This window comes from Uloborus diversus, chromosome 8, assembly GCF_026930045.1.
Source record: "Uloborus diversus isolate 005 chromosome 8, Udiv.v.3.1, whole genome shotgun sequence".
Taxonomy (NCBI): domain Eukaryota; kingdom Metazoa; phylum Arthropoda; class Arachnida; order Araneae; family Uloboridae; genus Uloborus; species Uloborus diversus.
Genome location: NC_072738.1, coordinates 152626664 through 152646595, shown reverse-complemented (window position 1 = coordinate 152646595; position 19932 = coordinate 152626664). Strand labels below are relative to the sequence as shown.

General features: G+C 34.2%; 1 protein-coding gene across 1 annotated transcript in view; it reads right to left on the bottom strand.

Annotated features, from left to right (window-relative positions):
- Positions 1 to 19495, bottom strand: part of LOC129227647 (relaxin receptor 1-like) — a 69832-nt gene extending 50337 nt beyond the window's left edge. The window contains exon 1 of the mRNA XM_054862237.1: positions 19483 to 19495. The gene's annotated coding sequence lies outside the window, so the exon portion shown is untranslated. The remainder of the gene's footprint in view (positions 1 to 19482) is intronic.
- Between the last annotated feature and the right edge of the window lie 437 nt (positions 19496 to 19932).

Genomic DNA, 19932 nt, shown 5'->3' with positions numbered 1-19932 from the left:
GACCTCGCTGTAAATTTCGCAGATTGGAAACGAAACTAATCATGCGGGATGCAGAAGTCACCTTATTGAAGCTGAGAGTGCGAATAAACTGGTAGATAAAGTAAATTTATCTGCTGTATGTTTACGGCACCTCACTGGTGAGAAAAATTTTCTTCATCCACCAGTTTTTAGGCACTCTCGGCTTCAATGACATGACACCTGCTTCATTGTTCGGTTAAATTTGGTTCAGGGTTGCTGTGCTTATCATTAGGACCCACAGCAGCCTTTGAATGGGATAACCAAACCGCAATTAAATCGCTGTGAAGACGCGGGTCACATTCAGCCCGCGAATTTGGTACATGTGGCCCGTTGTATCTTCAAAGAATAAGAAGAGAAAGTAGAATTAGTTCCAGTGTCATAAAGTTGGAGCCGAATATTCAGATAATGGATTCTGAAAAACATGCATTTAATAAAATAGGCAGTTGATCACAATAATTTTTTTCACTTTCTTTGACGATATTTTTCCATGTTGTTCGAAAGGGAAGAAAATAATTTGAAATTTTATCTTTGTCTTGCGAGAATGATTTTAATGTGAAATGCACGGACAATGACAGAGAAAGTAAATAGAAAAATATTATTTAAATTATAATTAAGAATCGACAAAAACTCAATCTAACACGCAAATTAATGTTTTGTTAAATCTTTGACGAAGTCAAAAAAAAAAAAAAAAAAGTTCACAATTAGCCACAACTACTACTTTTGTGCAGAATACTCCTCTAATACATCCTAACGCATGGAAAATTATTCAAGCATTATCCAAAAAAAAATTAATTCCTAAAAACCAGTAAACTTATCTAAGAGCAAATATTACCTATTGACCCATCTGGATACTGTTAAAGGCGAAACTTCACGCTGTCGGCTATTTTTCGAGTTCTTTTTACCGATTTAGAAAAGGCAATAATTTTTCCTTTTAATAAATTATCTCCGGGAAGAGTCATTAATTCTACACTGTCTATTGCAACATGACTAGCAAGACAATGAGGTTTTGTTGTATGTTTCTGTGAAAAAGTTGTGCATGCTAATTTTTTTGAGCAATCACGATTGCTTATTGTTTTTATTTGACTGTTTTGATGTGCTATCATTTTATTTTCCATACCAGCACCCTCTGCAGCACCATCGTCGGCCGGCAGCCTCACGATGCTGCTCCTCTGGCGAAAACCGTCTCCAGGTTGCGTCAATATCCTACACATACACACGCATACATACACACACCTACACACACACACGCATACATGCACACACCTACACACACACACACGCATACATACACACACACACGCATACATACACACACCTACACACACACATACACATACACATACACATACACACACATACATACACTCATGCCTGCACAGACACAAACACACATGCCTTACATGCACACACACGAACGCCTACACGCACACGCGCGTACACACACAGCACTGCATACACTGCATACACAATACGCGCATACGCGCGCACATGCATACATACACACACACACGCTCGTGATTGCGAAAAACATTATTTAAATTCAAGATGCCAAAAATTCAAATATATATATATATATATATATATATATATATATATATATATATATATATATATATATTTTTTTTCTTTTTTTTTTTTGAGCAATCATGATTGCTTATTGCTTTCATTTGACTGTTTTGATGTCCTTTGATTTTATTTTCTCACCGCCACCCTCTGCAGCATCACCGTCGACCGGGTCCTCACGATGCTGGTTGCATCCATGTCCTACGCACATGCGCATACTTACACAACTACACACACACGCCTACATGCACACACTCGTGATTGCGAAAAACATAATTTGAATTCAAGATGTCAAAATTCAAAACATTTTTTTTTTTTTTGAGTTATTGTTTTACAAAAGGCAATGGCTAAACGCAGAAAGAAAGAAAAAAAAAAAGAAAACAGAAGTATTTTAAGTGTAGCTTTTAATTTAAAAAGTTCTATAAAATATTCTTTTATTAGACAATGAAGGAGTGTTTCGCATTATTTACACATTGACGTCTGAACGATATCCACAAAAAACTGACGGTTGCAATATTGTGTTGTTCTTCTGCGAATAAATTTATGTATTTAAAAAATTAATTGACGTAATTCTAATGTAGAAAAACTACGTTATAATTGGTTTGCTTATTTTGTTGAACAATTTTTTTCTTTTTTTACGAAGAAACCAACTTTTATAATTTCTGTTTTAAAAAAGTATACGGTCCCCTAAAGTAGGAAAAACTGAATTTTTAAGCATAGCACAAAAACTACTGAATATTTTGAGCTAAAATTTTGGATTCCCACATAAAAGCTCTTCTAAATTGTTTTTCTGTTAAAATTTAATATGGTTTCAGATCATATTTTTTTCAAAAAATATTAAAATAATTCATAAAAAAACTAAAATTATATTTTAGGTGTTGTAAATTATGTTTTTTTATTGGGTCGATTCATATTTTGATATAAAAAAAAAATCTTTGCCTAGCCTAATCTAGTTTTTGTGTTATGAGTAAAAATATCAAAATACGTTTTAACATTACGAGAGGAATTTTTCAAAACTCGATTCTGAAGTAACGGCTGGATCGAATTAAACAAAACTTTGTATACAAAGTTAAAAAAGGATGCTGATCACAAATATGTGATAAAAAAAGGGGGTTCTCATTGAAAAATTTGAAGTTGATGCTCGTTTTAATATGAAGACGACCCCTTAACAACAATTTTTTAACATAATTATGTAGAACTTTTTATTCCTGAAACAATAACACCTTACACGTGTCTCTAGCGTCAATAGTCTTTAAATACGATCGAGTGTTTCGTTTTTTTTCTATGACTGTACCTACTCTAAAAATGTTCCATTACCCTTAAAACTTGTTCATATCAAATATTTTTGTTTTCCTAATAATTTTAAGTGGTCCACGCCCACTTTGAAATTTCAGATTTTCCGCAAAAATCGTCTAAAATTAGTATTTTTCATAATTAATTCCTTCATATTTTAATTAATTTTATCTTAACATTCAGTAAGAAGTAAATACGTAAGTGTAAAATGCAAAATGGATCATAAAGTCATTGAATTTTAATAAATAATACGGTTTTTGTGCTTTTTAATCTGCCTCTCCGACGAAAACAGCTAAATTAATTTTTGCTATAATTTTTTGGTAACATTGAATAGTGACTACAACTTTAACTCTGTTTACAAAACAGAGCAATATCTGCTTTTGTCAACTTGTATTTTTTACTTTTAATTTTGAGCCATTAATTAACTTTTATTTTGTTCAACTTTTGTTTTCATTCAAATTTTAAAACGCTAGTCTAAATTTAGAAGTATTCTATTTTGCTTATTTCTACTTTTTGTTTTGATTTGGAAACTCATGCCTTAATTTAAGTTAGTTTTTGTTCTAATTGCACTACGGACACCAGATTGTCCTCGCATATTTTTATTCACCTATTGCCTCAGTGTGCAAAAGAAGCTAGGACGTGTATTTCTTTGGTTAGCTTGCTGTAATCATATAGGCAAAATCATTTTGACCCATGTGTTTGATGATTTAAAAATAGAGGCTTCAAAGTCTCGAGATATATGCCTATTTAAACGATTCCGTGATAATTTCGATTATCTTGATCTTGATTATAGCCAGTTGGCTGAAGAAGCTGAACGCATAATTAGTGGTCTTAAAACTAATGCAATCAAAACAGCAAAATATGCCTTAAATTCTGAAAAATGCAGAGATGATTACATGGAGTTCGTGTGTGTAAAATTTTGCATACTATATCTAGAGTCTCCCAATATGACACAAGAAGTAAAATTGAATCGCTCAGGAGCCTTGCACAAAGCATGTTGGACGGCTAAGTTTTTATACACAATTAAGATCTACCTTCTTGAGGAACAAATAACACAACTACCTACAGGCAACTTCAAAGAAACAGACTGATTATAAAACTGTGTGAGTTTGCAAATTTTGTCGCTCTTATATACAGCACCTAATGGATAACCTATAATTCTGCCATAAATGTCCCTTGGAATGATTTACAAATGCTTTGCTCTCTAATAGAATACAAAGCTGTCCATCCCACCATATCCGATGGTGCAATCAGTGCCTTTGCAAGTCACTACTGGTGTCTTACAAAAGAAACGGTGCAACAATGTTCCGACACAAGAACAAAAAGCCATATCTATTGCACTGCTAGCTACAAAACCAAGTTTTACTAATACTGGTTTTAAATTGAAAGGTAGATGGGTTTTGGGATACCCAAATTTCCAAAAAATGCCTACTTCAATTAAAGGATTTCTGATTTAATTGGAGCAGATTCTTGGTTTTCGTTTCCTTTGGTGGAACTGGACTCGAATTTTTTAAAAGAAGACGTTTCAGTATGGCCTAATTCTACATCCTACAACACATTCTTTGCAAAGTTACAAGCACGAAATGACTGTGCAGAACGTGGGGTCAAGCTAAGTAGTGACTTCATCAAGTCCTCAAAATGTGAAGAGCACTATCAGCATGTTATGCAAGTTGTTGAACAAGATCGACAAAAGCGAAAAAATCTAAGAAATTGACTAAAAAAAATTAAATGAATCTAAAATAGAGTGCTCGCAAGAATTAAAATAAAGATAGAAAGCAATTAATGCATGTACATTTGTTCTTTTGTTGCATCCTAAATCACTCTAATGTTTATATTTTTGTTCGAATAGATAATTATTTTTTCCTCATAACCCTGTTTTTTTTAAACAATTTTTATATTTCGGAGGACCGGGGAACCACATGGATATTATTCAAAACTCATGAAACTTTATGTGCATACGTTTTCTGGCATTTGGAACAAAAATAACATAGGTACAGTCATAGAAAAAAAAACACGAAACACTTTTAATTATTCGGCCATTATACATGCTAGAAAGAAAAAAAGGTGTCATCTGACTTGGTTTAACGTCTACTTTAAAACTATTTAGGTCAAATCTTGATAAGGGACCATATATAAAGCAAAATTAGCACCAACTCTTGATTTTCAAATAGGAACCCCTACTTTTTGCTACATAATTATGTTTAGACAGCAAAGTTCAGCCAGGGTACGAAATTTCATTGCATTCCGAGCAGTAGAACAGGAGTTATTAACGAAAAACGTTTTAGGGACCGTCACCACATTGAAAACGCATCTTTCAAGATCACGGTTTATAAAGTAACGGAATCCAGCTCAATTCATGCTTTTTTTTAAAGTTCTCTTTTTTTCCGTAATTCGACACTTTTTGGCCGATAATGTTGCGCCACAAAGCGATTTACGGTCGAAAACTTTTTGTTTTTTTGAAAAAAGGTTAAAATATTTACTGATTTTTGTCTATCTGGATTAACTTAAGAAAGACGGATGGGGTTTGACTGGTCCATCGTATAGATCGTTGTTTAATAAATCGAGTAATGACAAATTAAAAGTAATGGAACTTTTTGACTTTTTCTAATATAAACCTATTTTATTGCTTATATATTCATTCAAGACTCATAGAAATATAAATATCCAACTTTATACCTAGAGTCATGATGTGAATATGATAAATGTATTGCACGTATGTTACAGGTTTATTTTGGAATGAATAGAAAGTCTTTGATGTAAAATGGAATTGCACGTTTTTATTTCGCAGAACATTGGCAGAAGTTTGGGCCATCGCACACAAAATATATAAAAAAAATTATACCAATATTATTATATAATTAATACCATTATTATAAAAAATTTTATTGAAATAAATTTTTCTGTAGTATCAGACATTAGGCTGTCGCACCGGTAGCAAAACAACACACTGCATACCCGACAAACGATGTAATTGATCCAGAGGATACAATTTTGTCCTTGCTGCGAATTTCGCAGACTGGAATCAGAAGTAATCATGCTTGAAGCAGAAGTCACCTTATTGAAGCTGAGAGTGCGAACAAACTAGTAGGTAAAGTAAATTTATCTGCTGTATGTTTACGGGTTCTCACTGGTGAGATAAATTTTCTTCATCCACCAGTTTGTAGGCACTCTCAGCTTCAATGACATGACATCAGCTTCATTGTTCGATCAAACCTAGTTCAGGGCTGTTGTGCTAATTATTAGGACCAACAGCAGCCTTCGAATGGGATAACCAAACCGCAGGTATATTGCAGTGAAAATGCGGGCCACGTTCAGCCCGCGAAGCTGGTTTATGTGGCACATTGCGTGCTTAAAGCATAAGCTCAGAAAGCAGATTTAGTGTCAGTGGCATAAAGTTGGCGCCGAATATTCAAATATTGGATTCTGAAAAATATGCATTTAATGAGATACGCGTTCAGTACTTGATAACAATAATTTATTATAACTTTCTTCTTCGATATTTTTCTACGTTCTTCAAAAAAGAAGAAAATAATTTGAAATTTTATCTTTGTCTTGCGAGAATGATTTTAATGTGAAATGCACGGACAATGACTGAGAAAGCAAGTAGAAAAATAGTATTTAAATTATAATTAAGAATAGACAAAAAACTCAACTTAATCTAAAACCCAAATTAATGTTTTGTTAAATCTTTTGACGAAGTCAAAAAAAAAAAAAGTTTACAATTAGTCACAACTACTACTTCTGTGCAGAATACGGGCTCAAAGCACGCGGCCCACTACTGCGACTGACATTTCTTCTCCTAGATCTTATCACAATGAAAATTATTCAAACACTTTACAAAAAAATGATTCCTAAAAACCAGCAAACTTATCTAAGAGCAAATATTACCTATTGACACATCTGGATACTGTTAAAGAGGAAATTTCACGCTGTCGGCTATTTTTTGAGTGCTTTTTCCCGATTTAGACATTTCAATAGTTTTTCTTTTTAGCAAATTATCACCAAGAAGAGCCATTAATTCTACACTACCTATTGCAATATGACTAGCAAGACAATGAGATTTTATTGTATGTTTCTAAGAAAAAGTTGTGCATGTTAATTTTTTTCTGAGTCATTGTTTTGCAAAAAGCAATGGCTAAACGCAGAAAGAAAAAAAAAAAAAAAAAAAAAAAAAAACAGAAGTATTTCAAGTGTAGCTTTTAATTTTAAAAGTTCTATAAAATATTCTTTTATTAGACAATGAAGTAGTGTTTCGCATTATTTATACATTGACGTTAGAACAATATCCACAAAAAAACTGACGGTTGCAATATTGTGCTGTTCATCTGCAGAGACAGCGAATACATTTATGCATTTAAAAAATTCATAGAAGTAACTCTAGTGTGGAAAAACCACGTTATAATTGGTTTACTTATTTTGTTGAACATTTTTTTTTCTTTTTTTACGAAGAAACTAACTTTCGTAATTTCTGTTTTTAAAAAGTATACGGACCCCTAAAGTGGAAAAAAAAATGAATTTTTAAGCATAGCTCGAAAACTACTGAATATTTTGAGCTCAAATTTTGGATTCCCTCATAAGAGGTATTCTAGATTGTTTCTCTGTTAAAATTTAATACGGTTTTAGATCATGTTTTTTTTTCAAAAAATATTATAATAATTCATAAAAAAAAATTAAATTTACAATTTTGGTGTTGTAAATGATGTTTTTATTATTGGGTCGATTCATATTTTGATATAAAAAAACAATCTTTGCCGTGCCTAATCTAGTTTTTGTGTTATGAGCAAAAATATCAAAATACGTTTTAACATTACGAGAGGAATTTCTCAAAACTCGATTCTGAAGAAACGGCTGGATCAAATTCAACAAAATTTTGTATACAAAGTTAAAAAAGGATGCTAATTACAAATATGTAATAAAAAAAGGGGGTTCTAATTGAAAATTTTGAAGTTGATGCTCGTTTTAATAAGAAGACGACCCCTTAACAAAAATTGTTTAACATAATTATGTAGAAGGTGTTATTCCTGAAACAATAACACCTTACACGTGTCTCTAGTGTCAATAGTCTTCGAATACGATCGAGTGTTTCGTTTTTTTTTTTTCCATGACTGTACAAACAATTTGTAGAAAATTTTTTGAAACATGGGGGGGGGGGGGGGGGGGGGATTGAACTACTGTGTGCAGTAAAAATTCTCGTGAGCACCCCCAGCTTGCTGCTATTGATGACATTTGATGTCACCGGCACGACAGTAACTTTTATCGCCATGCCTCGAGCATAACACAGGACTGCAAAAAATATTAGTGCGCCAACTCGTCTTTTATTTACACAATCTGTACATTTAAATGGCTGCCCGGATAAAGCGCAGTCCGGTTTAAAAAGGTTCGGATGAATGAGGGTTTACTACATATTTTGTCCTGGTTAAAAATTACTATAAGTTTTAAATTTATAATATATTTCATATGTTTCCTATTTTTGCTTTTTACCTTTTATAGCCGCCGTCTTGAATTTTGCCGTTTTCACAAAAATGCTCAAGGCTTGGCGTCTGGCTCTCAACGGATTTGGAATCAGCAGGTCAAACAGTATAAGAGCAGTCAAAAAACATTATATATTTAAGGTTACTTAAGTAATTATTTACTTAAGTAATTTATTTATAAGTTTAAGTTTTCAAATTATATCTCTGGTACACAAGTTATCTTCAAATATTTATCGAAAGTTAACTCGCATCATTAAAACCACGAAGGAAATATATTTAAGTCATATCTCATCAAGCATCAAGACAGGTTTTTATATTTTCAATCGCTTTGATATTTTTTAAAATAACAGTTCCGATGCTAAAAGTTTTTTATTTGTTCCATTGGCATTTTTTTTCTCTTATTTAATAGCTCCACATCTTCAGCTAGGCTATACTGCGCCAGAGGTTTCCTTTTAGTGTTAAAAGGAAAATTCTTTCAACAAAGCTAATTTCAAACTTTATGCAATTTTTTACAGCATTGTTAAGAACAATTGAAGACAGGAAAATGATACAATTGAAATTCTTAGCGGAAAAACAGGTACTTTATTAAATGAAAAACGATTTTCAAAACGACTTTACTTCATCTAAATGTATTATCTCAAAAGTGAAGAAAATGAAACTAAATCAAATTATAAGCTAAATAATTAAATATTGCAATATTGCAAACCTTTAATACAATGATCGAAAGCCATAAAATAAAGAATACAAATTTAAAAACTTTATATTGTTATCAGGGTTAAACAATGAGGTTGTTTCCATCAGTCAAAAGAGCTACTTTTAGACACTGAAGTTGATAGAATGAGCAAATAAATAAATACATAAATAAAAATAAAAATAAATAAATAAATAAATAAAAATAACATGGAGCGAGGAAAATCCTTTATTTTCAAAATGTTTACTTTTTAATTGTTTTTCTAAAATGTCCGATTTTTCAAACAAGGCGTGGTCTTTAAGACATCACAAGTGATGAACTTTGGTGCGTAGTCCACTGGCGCGCTGAATGCTCACGCGTCTACCGCGTTTCCAGCTTTTGATAATTTGCGCTCTACGCTTGCTATCACCCATATGTAAAGATGCAAATTAAATATTGTGCTCTCCGCTAATGGCATCAAGGAATGGCATTTCGTCATTTGTGATGTCATGTATAGAAGCGTAGAAAATGAAATTGAATAAATAGTTTTTCAAAAATAATAAAATTTGTCAAATTATTTAAAAAAAAGGTTAATCCTATGTTTTTAAGCATGCTCTTTCAGAAAAAAAAATATTTTTAAAATTTCGGAAACGACCCCATTATGATATTATATTTCAATGATTAATGGGACAATTTTCAATAAAGCAATCCTGTAGAAACATTGCCATCCCTGAGAAAAGAGGCTACTAAGCAGTATTTGAAAGCTTTCAGGAGTTTCGAAAGCTTAAGCGACGTAACGTATGAGCTAGAGCTTTTAGCGCAGGCAATTCATCTTGCCAAAATAAGACCACTTCCCGGAAAACAATTCCAAGGGAACTCTACGTCGCATTCATTTATAGAGAATTACCGTTTCCATGATGAGGATTATATGACGACCATTTCAATAAATTTACGGCGGTAAATGTTTATTATCGTTCTATCAAAAGAGTACATGTAATTCGATTCGAGGAGGTTTAATTTTTGTCTTTTTTCCTACATTTTGATTTGTGAATGTTGTTTTTTTTTTTGAAGTGAAATTTTTTATGTGAGGGCTTTGAAATTCTGATCCACAATCTTTTTTTAGTGTGACGGAAGTGATGTTGTTGTTTTTTAATTGTTGCCAAAAGCAATGGAAAATAATAGTAATTAAGAATTTAAAATACTTCGTCGTTTAAAATGTTGCCAACAACATTGAGAAATAATAGAAATTATAAAGTTTTTAAACGAAATGTAAGAAATTAATATCAGGATCTCAGGCGTTTTAAACTTTTTAAATAATGAAGGGTTTTTTTGAAAATTTCTACAAGTAATCATTCAAGTCAAGTTATCAGTTTAAAAACTAAGGTTCAGTCTTAAAATTAGTCTATTAACCCAAATTAACAAAACTAGCTTTATAATTATATAGATTTATAACTATAGATAGATTTTTTCAAATAACCAGTTATTTTTTAACGAGAGCATAAGAGCGTCAAAACTTCGGAAATTATATCGAATATAATTATTTTGTTCAATAGAAAATTAATTCAGCGATGATATTAGGTTTTAAACTAATGAAATTGCGAAGTCAAGACATGTCTCGTACGTGATCAAGCACATGTGTTAGGGGTCAATAGTTTCATTTTCAAAATGGTTTGTAAAATATCTACGTCTGAAGATGCTTCCATTAAGGCAGACTGCGGAGCTGTTATTGAGTATAGAGGGTTTTCTGGCTACTACATCTAAAAATTTAAGATAAGGTATGTGCAGAAAGTTTTTATTACCTCAGGGCAGCAAAATAGCTAAAAAAAATTCTCATTCTTCATTTTATTTCTCGAAGCTCTTACTCCGTTGCAAAAAGGAAATCTTCTAAACTGCAACTCGTTTTTCTCAAATTGTTTCGTTATTGTCATTTTATCAGTTGATTGGTTCGTTGCACTGTCTACCTCGAAAATAAAAGCTGCGTCACGTGACATGTGTTCAATAATCCGGCTTAAATAAAAGGAAAAAAAATAGTGTAAAACTTCCCGATAACGCGTACGTAAGAGCAATTTTGTGGTTCAAAATATAAATTTAGGCCTTTTCAGATGTTTTTAAAATATGAAATGGGAATTCCTGAGCATTGAAGTATCTCTGTGCCAAATTGGACAAAGATTCGACGTAAACTGGTGAATTTGAACAAGGCACATACACACACAAACACCGATATATCTTTTCATCAGTTTGTACTTATAAGGTTGTTGAACCCTAACTACTCGTACACAAAACCTTTTGTGTTATTCACGTTTTCACCCAAAGTATTATTTTTTAATAAACTCCTGCTCGTGAAAATTGCAACACCATGAAGGAAGCATCATAGTTGAATGAAATTTAATACACAGTTGAGTGGTAATGATACAAATAAATAATTACATTTTCAAACCAAACAAACAATAAAAAGAGATAGAAATTAGTATTTTGTGTGGCCATCACCGCCGCAATAAGAGCTGCTACACGACTCGGCATGGAGTAAAACAAAGTTTAAATATCTGCCTGCGGAAGAGTATTCCATATTGTTTGTATGCGCAACCAAAGTTCGTCCGTCGAAGCAACAGGACGAGGATCACGAGCGAGACGCCGCCCAACGAAATCCCGCACATGTTCAATCGGTGACATATCCGGGGAATATGCAGGCCAAGGAAGAAGCTGTCCCTGCTGCGAATCAAGGTAGGATTTGACAGTCCTGGCGACATGTGGACGGGCATTATCCTGCTGGAATACAGCTCCTGGCAATCCTTGCAGGAAAGGAATAGCTTGGGGCTGTAAAACTTCGTTTATGTATCGGTTACTGTTCAAATTGCCCTCAATTCTTAGCAATTGTGATTGTCCATGATATGCTATGGCACCCCAGACCATAACTCCGGGTGTTCGTCCACTGTGGCGCTCGATAACGCACTCCGGAATGTGCCGTTCACCGGCATAGCGCCTAACACGAATTCGGCCATCATGGTGCCACAAATTGAAGCGGGATTCGCCAGAAAAGACGACCTGCTGCCAATCAGCATGCCAGCTCCTATGCACATTGGCCCATTGTAGCCGCAGGTGGCGATGGTTTTGCGTGAGAGGAATCCCGTATAAAGGAATCCTTGCGCGCAGCCCACGCTGCAGCAGACGTCTCCGAATTGATGAAGCACAAAATGAAACACCTGTAGCTGTTGACCACTGTGCTGCCAATTGTCTAGAAGAAGCTGTGCGGTTCGACATCGCCATACGCACCAGGTGTCTGTCATCGCGAGCTGACGTCACATTTCGGGGTCCACTCCCGGATTTCCGAACTGTCCGGCCCTCGTCCGTCCACTGCTTCCTAACACGCATGATTGTGCTGCTGTTACGCTGCACACGAGCGGTTACTGCACGATAAGACAATCCAGCTTCACGAAGGCCGACAATTCTGCCTGTCTTGTTCAAACTCTAAAATTTGCACAAATTTCGCTTTCTTTCGTCGAAGAGGCATAGTTTTGTATCCTTATTTAAAAAGAGCTTTATTTCAATATTATTTTTTAGTAGAAAGTAAAAACTTCGAAAAACGCAATTGAAGACATTTTCGCTAGCTTGAATTTCTATAAGGAAAGATTACAAAAGTGCACAGTACCTAACGCTTTCTTTTTTTTTCTCTTTCGCTCTGGAAACGAGGTAAATTAGAAAATAAAAGTGAAAACTTTGTTACACAAATATATGCATCCATGACTTAGGAAGTATAAGAGGTCTAGTCTCTGCCCATACGTAAATAGCATACGTTAATCATGACGTCATCGCTCGGATGCATCGTAACGAACCCTAGCAACTTACGCACTTACCGTACGTACGGTAACTGTCGTAGTCTCTGCCCAAAAATACCGGAAGTTCGTTAATATTCACTGGGATAACGAACGTACGGTAAGCATTAAACCACGCCTTTCTTCCTGTCCCTGTAAGCCAATGGAAAATTAGGATCGTTGGCATGAGAACGCTCAGGAGACGCGGCTAGCCTCAGTTGTTTTGTTTTTGTCTTTCGGACGTCTGCTCCCAATCACAGAAACATGGAAAAAATGTTCTTATTGTTACTGACACCACTCGGGTACCCAAATTAGAAAAAAGGAGGCACAAAAGAAGAACCTTTTGACCTAAGAACCAATAATGATAATAAAAAAGAGCATTTTTGTTGGATTTTTTACCATTTTTTTTGAGCATTAAGTAACAAGTTCCTTAAAATTAAAATAGGAACTAGAAAAGAAAACAAAGCAATGGAAGGTTGTAATTAAATTCATTTCTAATATTTCTTCATTGATCTGTCAACATGATAATGAAATAACAAAATATTCCTAATGTAGCAAAATATCATTCTTTGAAACATTATTTTGAATAGTTTTGTACATTATCAAAATAGCTTTAAGACTATAATGTTTTTTTTAAAAAAAAATGGCTCAAAATACTTTTGTGCCAGATCTCAAATGAAAAACAGGCACTTCTGGCCCCATGGACATATCCAACGGGGGGGGGGGGGGGGCAAGGCATTTGTCAATGAGTTTGAAAGTCTGAAAACATCTTCTTCCGAGTCCATTAAAAAAAAATATTGGTGTTGAGTTAATACTGCTATCATTTTAGAATTACATTGCTTCTAAAATCTTGGGCGGATCGGGGGGGGGGGGGGGGGGGCTAACAGACCAGTCCCCAAACTGTCCAAATTATGGCCCTGTCCAGGAGGACCCTGAACTTAAATCTTTGGGAGGGAAAAAAGTCTCAACTATTTGCTGAATGGAACGCTACAATGTCAATGGAATGCTACAAATATTGTCGCTGAATGAGGATAATTTTGCCTAATAGAACTCCCAATTTTGCTGAATCGGCAGAAAAGGAAAATTTTGGAGGTCACAACGACTTCGCATTCGGGCCCTCCTGGGCCTGCCCTCCCCTTCCATGTTGATATGGTGACACCCTTGTCTGACTTTGATCAATAAATTTTGGGCCCCCCTGGCAAAAAATTAGCAGAGCCCCTAACTGCCTACTGGAGTTCTACGCCACTGAAAGCCAGGGGCCCCTTTAGTATAGTGAGCCGCCCCGCGCTGCGGGTAAGTAGATCTTGAGCTGGGGCTAACTGAGCCCAGGTCCAAGGAGTTTAGAAAAACATCTCTCTTTAAATATTCAATGAATGAAATTTAATTTGTATTTATTAGGCTTTACATATGCAATTACGAAAAGAAAAATAATTGCTAAAATGTTTTTTCGTGAATTTCTTTCTATTAGTAGTTTGAAAATTAAAACATCATTCAGAACAATTTGCATAACAGATTATCTGATAGTTGATAATATTAATTTCCGTGACTGCCTGTCACTAATCGCATCTCCTCTGGACTGGAAATGTCTGCCAAGTCAATACTGGTACTGTTGAATACATCACACTCTAGGATTCCCCGTACCTACCATTTTTTTCTAAACTGTTCGATGGAAACCTGAAGACAGCTGTTTTTTGATCCAGGCCAGAAGACGAGCAATATCTGGTCCAGCATTCCCAGAGGTATTAATTCTTTGAAGGACTTTGACTGCGACATATTTAACTTGCCCCAGTCACCATCAACAAACACGGAAGATCTTTGACCGGCTGGCATCAGACCTGGGACTCTTCAGGTAAGCAGGGGTCCTCCCCCAAGAGCAAAAGCACCCCCTCCCCCAAAATACCTCTCAATTCTCCCCTCCCTTAGAAATTCTATTGGCGTAGTCTGTGCCATGACCCCTTCCAGGTGGGCACCCTGAGTTAAGAGTCTAACACCTTACCGGACCGGCCAACACACCCCACCGTCGGATACGGGTTGTTAATCTCCGTATTTATTGCACCCTGTCTCACCCCTCTAAACCTTGAGGGGCCGGATATCCAGTACTGATTATGCCTTGAGGATATCCAAGGATGCCCAATCATGATACCCTAAAAAGTATAAAATCTTTGAGGTGGATGGCAAACGGGTTGGCGTGCAAAGCGAGCAGGAGGGGGGGGGGGGGGGCTAGTCTAAACTGTTTATTTCTGTGTCTGTAACTATCTTCTCCGGATTGACTGTGTCTACCTGTACCATTGGATACAGGGCAACTAGGGGAAGCCATTTCCACTCTTTAACACCCCTCTAAACCTTTAAAAACGTAAAGGTTTTCCTCTAAACCTTTATTCCTGAGGATATCTAGGGATGTCTAGACACCCCTAAAATCATTAATAGTCACCTGCTGCAAGTGGCTTTGAGCTCCCACAGGTGGCAACCGGGGGTTGGCGAGCCAAACAAGCAGGGGGCAGAGCCTCTAAAATTCCATTACAACTATACTGCAGTTTGTACAGAATATGTTTTAATATTCCTTTTTATAATAAAATGACAGCTTAAGTAAAGAAATTTGTTTGAAATCAGCCGAAAGAATGCAAATAAAGTGCATATTGAAGAAACAATGATGAACATTGATGTAAATGTGCATTTATTGGTTCCGCAACTGTGTAAAATTTTGTGATGTGTATTGTGGGAATGATGATATGTATAGTGAAGAGCATGAATTCCAGATCCATCAATTGGGTGGTAAGGCGACCCTCTGGATTTTAGAAACAATCAAATTTGGCATTATTGTGTATGCATTTTATTGTTTTTTTCCCTATATAATCCACTGAGCACAAATCTTTAGCCCCCCCCCCTCCCATGGAAAATTGTGAAATGAGACCCTACTGTAGCTTGAGGGGAGTCCTATGGAAGTATACATGTGTACCTGAGCTTACAGTTATTATGTGCAAAGTCTATGATGACTGCTAAGTGCTGAATTTGCTGCTTTGAGTGTTCAACAAGAAGCAGAAAAATTGGAATGCATCAAAAGACAAGTATTTCAGGAGTCTTATACAATGTGTTGAATAGTTCAGATGCAAAGTTTGTCAAACTTTTTTTTTCTGACCAAAAAGGTTCAGATTAACCTCACAGCAATGAAACATTGCTTTCCGTCAGCAATATTACCAGCTCATTTGCTCCTTCATCATTATGGGATTACCAACTAATTTATCTCATCATTCGGCAAACACAACATCATAATTCCTAGCATTCATTTATATTTATTGATGGGAGTGAAGTAAAAGGTCTTGTGTGTGTGTGCAGCTTGGCCCTGGAAACATTGTTGTTTATTTTATTTGCACAAATTAATATTATTCGACGCGCAAATGGATCATATCAAACCCATAAATAAATAAATAAAATTCTCAACCTGACCGTCTCAGATTTTCATAAAAGTTTTAGAAGCCCTACTCTCTGACATCTTAAATGTAACAGTAAAACCCCTCCTAACGGCCACCCCTCTGATGTGGACAATATTTTATTCTCCGATTTCAAGTAAAAATATTCAAGTATAAAGCAATTGCTTCATTCCAAGTACCTTTGCAAGAGATGAATTAAAAATGAATTTTCACTTACTTTGAATTGCTTCTTGCTCTTTTTCGATTCAATGTAGGTCCTACGAACTTCCAAACGTAAATGAGAAAAATGTTTTAAGGGATATTTTTTCCGCTCTTAGATAAATTAGTTAATAAATCAAACATTTTAAAACATACATTAAAAATGTAAAAGCTTTAAATGAAAAAGCTTAAAATGTTTAAAAGCTTTTTTTTTTTACTGCGCTTCAAAATTTGAGCAGGTAACATGTAAATATGCTTCACATTTCAAAAAGTTTCGTCTAAAATAAAATTTAAAACAAAAGCGTTTAAAATAAAGTATTAAAAAAAATGATTTTTGAATCTAAATTCATTTCTACAAGAGAAATACCGTTCCGTTGGACTAAAATGCAAAATCACATATGCTCTAGCTGCTCAGTTTTACTTTTTGTTGCTTTTTAATGGTTTGATACAATTTTTTGATGGATTATTTAATTTTTTCTTGGAGGTTTTAGCGTTGCTTTTTATTTGTCGAATTAGTTGACTCTTTAGTGGTTTAGTAGTTTAAATATATTATTCGGCAGATATTTATTCAGTTTAAGTGAATTCTTTGCCTTTTTTGACGGCTTGTTTTGTTTAAAAGTAAACTAATATGAAATAATAAACTAACAAATTGCCTAAAAATTAAAAAGTTAAAAAGAAAAGAAAAACATCTAGCATCCAGCCTCTGGCATTTATTTTAATTTGACGTCTTAAATTAAAATTATGTTTCTAGCGATTATGAACTGTGATAGAACCGTATTTGTTGGCTTTCTTGTTTCTACAAATGCAATGAAATAGAAATGGAGAAAAAATTCCCACCCGTACTAATTATAACAAGTGATTTTTTAGATATGGTAATAAGAGACATATCCATAAAAATATTAATTAGGATTCGCAAAAAAAAAAAAAATATTGATATGACGGCCAATTAGCGGTCGCACACTTATCATAAAGATTATACTATTTACAGTGTATACCGTTATGGTATTTCTATTTCTTATCAATCTTAAATGATGATTTGGAAATTTGGTATTTAGCTAGGTGTTCCGGTTGTGTTGTTGATCGAAGTGTTCGTTTAAAAAGGCGTTTTTCCTGAAAAAATCGTGATTTTACACATAAGAAAAACGCTTTTTGTGTAAAATCTGCTTGAGTTAAGCAGAATTTACACAAAAAGCAATTTGTGATCATGGCGCAAAAATTAGTTTCTCTAAATATATATATATATATATATATATATATATATATATATATATATATATATATATATATATATATATATATATATATATATATATATATATATATATATATATATATATACGACGAACTAGACTTATTTTCTTTGTTATGGAAATCGGAAAAATCATAGGAACATTAAAAACGGCCAAATAAGGAAAATTAGCAATGGGGCTGTTTCCTTCAGTCAAAAGTACTACTTTTAGTTACTGAAATTGATATAATAAGCAAAAAAAAAAAAAAAAAAACATAGACCCAGAAAATATTTTCACTTTACCAACAGTTGTTTTTAATTAATTTTTTAAATTTACGATTTTTCAAACAAGGCGTGGTCTTGATGACGTCTCAAATGATGCATTTTGACGCATCTTTGTACCACGGTTTCACGTTATGATAATCAACAAGCGAATTAAAATTGCGCTCTACGCTTGCTATCAACCATATCGTTGCCAATACACGTGAGTAAAGATGCGAATTAAATATTTTGGTCTGTGAATGGCAACACTGAATGGCATTTCATCATTTGTGATGTCATCGAGCAGAAACATATACAATGAAAGCGCATCGATTTAAGTAATTTTTTTAAAATATTAAATAAATTAAAAATATTAAACAAATTATTTAAAAAATGGTCATATCCCATGTTTTAAGGCATGCTCTTTCAGAAAAAAATACTTTTAAAATTTCGGGAACGATTCCATTCGTCATTGCTCAAAAATAATGCATGGTAAAACCAAATAAGTAGTTTCTAAGTTACTTTGACCAAACACAACCGCAAATAGTAGGGTTGCCATACAGATGCAGAATGTCGCCAAGATTGAAAAATGTAAGTTTACAATAGCGATAAGTACCACTTTATCTTCTCTACTAAACTGTAACCAAAATGAAAATGATCGATAATATCAGAAAATAGCCAAATAGTGTTGAAAATAGAAATTGATCTTTTGGGCAATCTACTTGAAAATTCCATTCGAGCACGGATAATTTGCCTTTACGATGTGCTTTAAAGTACCTGTAATTACTTAACCGTAAAATAATTCCGAAACGTTACTGAGTATTTCCGTTTCGGAATTTCAATGGTTTTTATACACTTCCTGGAAATATCAAACATCATTGTCAAAAAATTTCCTGAATTGCTACTAGTCGCACGAATGCAAATTTCTGACTGTTGTGAAAAAATATTTTTAGCTCCCAGTTTAAAGATTAACTGAGCACATTAATAAAGTGAATCGGCTTCCATTCGATTACGGTTCTCCTGACCTGATTAAGCTTTTAAAGGAGCGAATAAGGCTGTGGACTAAGTCTCTTTTCAAGGATTGCAGGCGAAAAAAAAAGGTTGTGGACTACGTAGTTCTGCAAGGATTGCAGGCTAGAAAAATTCTTGATAGTTATTAGCAATTCTTTGAAAGGATTGCAGGCGAGTAAAATTCTTAAGACTTACTTGCAATTCTGTCTTAGCTATGGCCTTGTTTGCAATGGTGCTTTTAGAGCTTTCCTGGAAACGTAGGAAGGAGTTACTCTATTAAGTTATGCCAACTTAAGTTTACTCTAAAACTCCAGAGACACGTCTGGCTTTAAACGGGAAGATTTCTGAATATTTCAGGAGGTTTCCAGAATAATTTCAGGAAGATTACTGAATTTTAGCGGAAAACGTTACTGAATTTTGTAAGATATGTTACTAAAAGAAATTAGGCACATCAGCTGCCTATTATTTTCCAGGAACGTTTCTGAATCGTTTTTACAATGTTGTATTTTTAAAAAATAAAATGTTTACTCACAGTGTACTTAGCTTCGGAACACCGTCCAGCTGCTTGGCATCAAACTGAATGAGGCTGTTTCGAGACAGGGATCTATAAAAGAAAAAAAAAAAAAAAAAAAAACTGAAATAGTTCAGAGAGTTTAAACTTAATTTTTAATTTGAATATCTAACTTGTGATTCTGTGAGTATTTTTAAAAGGAATAAACAATCCCAGAGTTTAGACATGAGTTATATGATTAAATTATTTTGTTATACTCATATATATAGTAGTCGTTGATCGAGTAACGCTGACGTCATTAACAGTGAAGCTTGCGCCACGGCATGATAATTTGATAATATATTTTGGTAATGTTTAACATGTAGGGAAAGGTTTTACTGTGACAGGGCTGAACTCGATCCGGTAACTTAACTGCTTTACTGGTAAGATTGTGTCATGATGTGATGATGAAACGAAAAAATGGTCAATAAT